Here is a 7,368-nt window from a genome sequence, read left to right as displayed (position 1 = left end):
ACTCACTGTTCATCTGTGCTATTTTTGCAGGAGTGTGCCAATGATTTCTTGAGGTGCCGGGGTCGACCCAATCAACCTTTGGGTCGACTCAATCCACACTTTGCTGCATTCTCAAGGTTAGATTGATTCAAATGAACAAAGCATGTATCTATTATCAATCATACAAATATACTGAGAGTAATGAACTTATAAATGAAGTATCATTTAACTTATAATATACTCTAGATAATTGCTTGTTAATCATCAAATAACACTATCATCCTCAATCTCCCCTTTTGATGATTACAAAAAAAGAGTATAAGCCTATTGATACCTGTCTTAAAAACAGTTTATAAAGGGTTTAATTGCTGAATTTCAGCTTTCATATATAAGAGTGAAATCTCCCCCTATATATTCAAATGTTGCCATTTGACTTTTTGAATGTCCCCCTTTCATTATAATTCATTAGCGATGAAACTTCAAAATTTGAGATAAAATATGAGTTTCAGGTTATGTATCGGGGTGTGAGAGGTGCGTGCCAATTCTGATTTATATGTGCCAAATTCTGAATTTGATAGAAATTTTTGATTTGATGATTTTCATTGTTACAATTGCTCCCCCTTAGATGTATAAGCTATCTTATATGATTTCAATTTGTTTGCCCATTATTTCTCTTTTCTTGCATAAGTCTTATTTCTCTTTCTTTACATAATCCTTTCTTAACTTTCTTTACTTTGCTCTTTTATTCTTTCTTTACTTACTCTAAACATATCTTTACTTCTCCTAAAATTATACTCTTTCTTTACTCTCAAATTAAATACTCTTTTTTTCTTCTCTCCTTTTGTTATCATCAAAAAGATACATGGAAAAGATGCAATATATAACAACTTCAAACTTCATTGATCAAAATAGGAACATTTTAATACTTCATGTCCAAAACAAAAAAGATACAATGTTCCTTAATCAAGATTTAAAGATACATATGAGAAAAAACAAGATACATATGAGAAAAAAACAGATACATATGAGAAAAGCAAGATACATGTGAGAACTAGATTCTAGCCTAGGCTCTAAACATAATGCTAAGAACAGCCTAGGGAGACTCTAACGGCTGGGATCTAGTCTCATCCTCCTAGTATAACGTGGCGAGGGGAGGTCGAGCCTGGTGAGACTGTGTCTGGCGTGGAGCACGACGAGCTGGATGACTCTGTGCCGAAATCTCTGACTCAGCAGCCTGTGGCACAGATGGTCATGGGTCTCTCTCTCTCTCCGGAGTGCCTATCTGCTACCTCAGATCACTGATCTCAGCAGACATGACATCCAACAGGCGTCCAATCGGCTCGTCAGCCCGTCAGTGATAGTCCTCGCCTGAGCTGAATGAGCTCAGTCATCCTGCTCCAGAACTCATCCGTATCTGTCGGAGAAACGGATGAGATGGTCCAGCCTCTGAGGGTGCAGTAGGATGATCCATATGCTCTCATCCTCATCTCTGGTGCATCTCCCTCTGGCGCCTCACCTGAATGCCTGCTCCAGTGTGAATCCACTGCCGTTCACTTTTCATATCCATGCGTATAAGTGTCCGTGCAGTGTATGTATCAGTATGATGCAGACTCTTGGATGCCTCCTCCTCGAGAGGTAAACCGTGCTGACGAAAATCAAGGTGAGTATATACCATAAGGTAGTGATACCCTGTTGCTGCACATTACCTTCCTCATCTGTCTCAGTATCATAGCCGGAAGATTTAGGGGAATCCCCGAATCATACACTCCATCACAGCTAGATCTCGCTCTGTGATGAGATCGAATCTCCCGGTCTTTGGAAATAAATCCTATTGATCATATTGAGCAGTATCTCATTTCAGCGGAAGAGAACTAGCTATTACCTTCGTGGAAAAGTCGAAGTTCTCATTTTCCATGATCAACTGTAGAGCTCTCATTTTGTTTTCTGCTTTTCCGGAGTGGCTCCTATGCAGGGTAGATGAAGTAGCTCACTCAAGCTCTCCTCGGAAACTCGAATTCGAACCCCTCGACTTCCGAAACAGCCTCCCAACCAGTTTTGAGGAAGGCATAGAACTCTTGTACAATCCGGGGTATAACCACATCTAGGGAGCAAAGATACTCCCAACCTTGCCTTTGGATCCATTCCAAATCCGACCCTTCTTGATTGAAGAACTCGGAATGGATCCTTCTCCCCGTTGTAACCGGCCTCCCGCAAATCTTGCAAGTATCACTGAGGGGGAAGGAGAGGAGGGCCCTCCGCACGTGCCTCACGTCGTGGAGACAGGGAGATGGCTCGGTAGATTGCCTTTCCTCCCGTTGGATCGTGTCACTCTTCCGGATCTCTTGGCTACGGCTCTTTTGGGTCTCATTTTCTAAGATCTCAAGGAAATCTACTGTTTGGAGATGATTGGAGAAGATTTGAGAGTGGGGAAAAGGTTTTTCGGAGAAGACAAAGGGCAAACAGTGCCCTAGAAATGCTCTCGGGTCCCTTTAATAGTGGGGTCCCGACGTTGGGTCGACTCAAGATTTTTCTTGGGTCGACTCAACATTGGGTCGACCCTATTCTGGGTTGGGTCGACCAAGTGCAGACCTTTTTCTTTTCTTTCTTTTTGCTTCTAAAAGTTTTCCTTGCTTCCAGTCCTTATAAACTCTTTATGGGACAATGATACATGAGTAAGGAATCTATGGATAACAAATTGACTCATGTTTCATGGGATTTTTGAAATTAGAGGAGTGTATCATGAGACTTCTAGCTCCCTTTTATATTTCTTCAATAAAGGATACATATGCCTAATTCCCTCCTTAGCATGCAGAATCTATCTTCACTCAATGGTTTCGTAATATGTCGTCTAATTATTTTTCCGTGCATATATGCCAATACATACATTTTCATTTTGCACATGATCCCTAATAAAATGGTACCTTTTTCTATGTGTTTGGCTTTGGAGTGCTGACTGGATTTTTAGTAAGATTGATAGCACTAGTATTATCACTTAATAGGAATATTATCTAGTTTAACTCCATAGTCCTCTAGTTGTTGCTTGAGCCATAATACTTGAGCACACAACTACCAGCAGCTATGTATTCAGCTTCAGCTGTGGACAGTGCCACTGAATTCTGCTTTTTACTAAACCATGATACTAGTTATTTCCTAAGAATTGACATGGCCCTTGTGCTCTTCCTATCTAATTTGCATCCGGCAAAATCAGCATCTGAATATGCAAGCAATCTAGACAGGAGTCTTCGAGTACCATAATCCTATATGGTAGTTCCTCTTAAATATCTAAGGATTCTCTTAACAGCACTTAAATGTGACTCCTTAGGATCCGATTGGTATCTAGCACATATCCTACACTGAATACGATGTCGGGTCTACTAGCAGTAAGGTAGAGCAGGATCCAATTAGTCCTCTATAGAGCTTAATATCAATGCTCTTCCCTTTTTCATCTTTGTCTAGCTTACTAGTAGGATTCATTGGGAGTACCTACTCCTTATGATTTTCATTCCCAAACTTCTTTGTATTTTCTTTGTATACTTAGTTTGATGAATGAAAATGCCTTCTTTGGTTTGTTTGATTTGTAAACCTAGAAAGAAGCTTAGTTCTCCCATTAGACTCATTTCAAATCTCCATGCATTAAATCAGCAAATTCTTTGCACAGAGTATCATTAGTGGCACCAAAGATTATATCATCTACAATATTTGTACACTAACAGATTTTTGTCCTTTCTCTTGAGAATAGAGTTTTATCTACATTTCTCTACTAAGTCATTATCAAGCCAGAAATTTACTTAAACGATCATACCAAGCCCTAGGTGCTTGCTTTAATCCATATAATGCCTTATGTAATTTAAACACATGATTTGGCAATTCATGATTTCAATCCTGGAGGTTGTTCTCATATACTTCCTCCTCAATAATACCATTTAAGAATGCACTCTTCACATCCATTTGATATAATTTAAATCCATGAAACATGAAAATGCTAGAAGCAATCTAATAGCCTCTAATCTGGCTACAGGAGCAATGTCTCATCAAAATGTATTCCTTCTTCTTGATTGTATCACTTAGCTACAAGTCTAGCCTTATTTCTTATAACTAATCCATTTTCATCTAATTTATTTCTAAATACCCATTTTGTTCCAATTACTGAATTATGCTTTGGTCTTTCAGTTAATGTCCATACATTATTCTTTTGAATTGATTTAATTCTTCTTGCATGGCATTTATCCAATTAGTATCTTTTTCAGCTTCTTCATAAGTCTTAGGTCTAATTGTGAACAAAAGCAAGATATCATTTAAATTTCTAAGAGATGATTGAGTTCTTACCCCTTGTGATGATCACCAATGATAAGTCTTAGGATGTCCATGTGCATACCTCCATTCTTTTGGCAAGTTTTGGGGTTGTGGTGGCACGCAATCATCTCCCTTATCTTGATTTGGCACGTCATCAATATTCACTTTTCAAAGTCGATAATTCCTGTATCATCATCAACAATTTTTTTCCTAGCAGACTCACTATCAGACTCATCAAATATAATATTGACTGACTCTTCCACTACTAAGCTTCTTTTATTGAATACTCTGTTGTCCTGCTAGATGTGGAGTATCCTAAAAGATACCTTCATCTGACTTGGCATCAAATTTACTTAGATCCTCCTTGCCATTATTTAAGATGAAACATCTACATCCAAACACTTTAAATATTTAGCAGTTGGTTTCTTATTCTTCCAGAGTTCATAAGGAGTTTTCTGTTATAGGTCGTATTAAAACTCGATTTAGAATATGGCAAGAAGTGTTTATAGCTTCAGCCCAAAAGTACTTTGGAAGATTTGACTCACACAACATTGTGCGTGCCATTCTGCCAATGTCCTATTTTTTTTTCAACAACCCCATTTTGTGAGGCGTTCTAGGTGCTGAAAATGATGTGATATTCCATTTTAGTGCAAAATTTTCAAGTGTTGATTTTCAAATTCCGTACCATGATCACTTCGAATTGCTACAAGGTGAGTTTCTTTCATTTATGTATTATTATATGTTCAAAAATTCTGAAAATGCTTCATTCTATGTGCCAAAAATGTAACCCATGTATACCTTGAAAATCATCAACAATGACAGTCCATACTTTTCCCTCCTAGACTTGTAGTTCTAGTAGTCCAAATAATCCATATGTATGAGTTCAAATGGTCTAGTTGTTGATACTACATTTTTCGATTTGAAGATGACTTAGTTTGTTTTCCCATTGAACATGGTCCACATATTTGTCCTTTCAAAGATCATTTGGCACATCGTTTATTAATTCCTTCTTAACTAGTTTTGATATTAATTCCATACTAGCATGTCCTAATCTTCGATGCCAAAGCCAACTAGTTCAATTTTCTTTCTTCATTAGTAATTAAGCATAAACTATTTTTCTTGCCTAACTCATGAAGATCTACTAAGAAATATTTCTTTGCCTTTGTCCTACAGTACAATGCTATTATCTTTAGGATTTGTGATTATGCATACAGATGCTTCAAATGTAACTTTAAATCCTTTATCACAAAATTGACTTATGCTAAAAGGTTATGTTTCAAACCTAACTAATAAGACATTTTCTATAAAAATAGATGGAGCAATGAAAATTTATCCTTTCCAATGATTACCCTTTACCATTGTCTCCATATTACTACCCACCTTCTTGATTCCAAGGTGATAAATTGATCTTCGTCCCGGTCATGTGTCTTGAACTGCCGCTATCTAGATACCATCGTTTTTCCATTTTATCAGCTGCAAGACACACCTGCAATCAAGATCAAGAAGAGACTTAGGTACCCAAACTAAGTTGGGTCCTTTAGGGTAGTGCTCCATGTCCTTTTGGAACCCAAACTTTCTTGATTTAATCTTTTGATTATACTTAATTTGTTTTGATTAGACTTTCTAAAGTTACATTCATATGCTCTATGTCCTAACTTATTGCAACAATAAAATAATTTCTCACTTTTAGCTTTTCAAAAATGTTTTAAGATTTTTGTTTCCTATTGTTCTATATCCTAAACCGGCCTTATCATATACAGCTTTTTGGCTATCAAGATCAAATTTAATTTGGTAGAACTAAGAGTAAATTATCTACCAAAGTTTATATTTTTCAGCATCTTCCTTTTTAGCTTGATATTTCAGCAATTAGATTCTTGGGTTTCATTTGCAAGTTTCCTACTTAATGTTTCATAGTTATGAGACAGTTTTATCTTATCTTTAATGAGAGATTGATTTTCTTCTTTTAGAGCTTTATTTTTATTAATTACTTTCTTATGTTCTTCCATGAGTTCTAAGAATGCATCATGCAATTCATCAACAGTAAAATCACAGTCAAGTTCAGAATCTACCTCATCGTCATTGGCCATATGACATATTTGGGCCGTGTCTTGATGATCTTCGTCCTCCGAACTTGATTCCTCACTTTCACTCCAATCGGCCATAAAATTCTTCTTTTTCAACTTTCTTGCCATCCACTTCAAATCTGGGCAATCTATCTTATAATGCCCGGGTTTGTTACACTCATAGCAAATGGGAGTCTCCTTTTCTTTTCCTTATCCTTAACCTTTTCTTTGCTTGAGTTACCTTTAAGAAAGGGTTTCTTTTTATGGAACTTATTCTTACCTCTCATGAATCTTCTGAATTTTCTCCCAAGCACTGCCATCCCTTCTTCATCAATATCTTCATCATCATCTGAATCTTCCGATTCAGTTTGTTGTCTAGGGGTGGTAGTCTTTAGGGCAATGGGTTTTCTTCTCTTGACCTCATCTTCTGAATTTTGCCTCATTGTCAACTCATGGGTCATGAGAGATCCTAGGAGCTCCTCTAACTGCAGTGTGTTGAGGTCCTTTGCCTCTTGAATAGCGGTTACCTTGGCCTCCCAATTCCTTGGTAGAGACCTGAGAATTTTACGCACCAAATCAGAGTTAGAATAAGACTTTCCTAAACTTTTAAGCCCATTTATAATATCAGTAAAACGAGTAAACATATCAGTTATGGACTCAGTAGATTCCATTTTAAACAGTTCATACTTGTGTACTAATATGTTTATCTTGGACTCCTTAACTTGATTGGTCCCTTCATGTGTGACCTCAAGTCTATCCCAAATTTCTTTGGCGGTGGTGCAAGTGGATATTCTATTAAATTCATTTACATCTAAAGAGCAGTAAAGTGTATTTACAGCTTTTGCATTTAACTGTGCTAATCTTCTATCACTTTCATTCCAATCCATTTCTGGTTTGGGTATGATAGTGCCATCTATGTTAAGTGTGGGTGTGTGAGGTCCTCTAGTGATGATTTGCCACAGTTCATAGTCCGAAGCTTGAATGAATATCCTCATTCTAGCTTTCCAATATGTGTAGTTTGTGCCATTAAATA

This window comes from Phoenix dactylifera, chromosome 1 (assembly GCF_009389715.1).
Source record: "Phoenix dactylifera cultivar Barhee BC4 chromosome 1, palm_55x_up_171113_PBpolish2nd_filt_p, whole genome shotgun sequence".
NCBI lineage: Eukaryota > Viridiplantae > Streptophyta > Magnoliopsida > Arecales > Arecaceae > Phoenix > Phoenix dactylifera.
The sequence above is the reverse complement of the archived record's forward strand: the minus strand, read 5'-3'. Positions refer to the sequence as shown.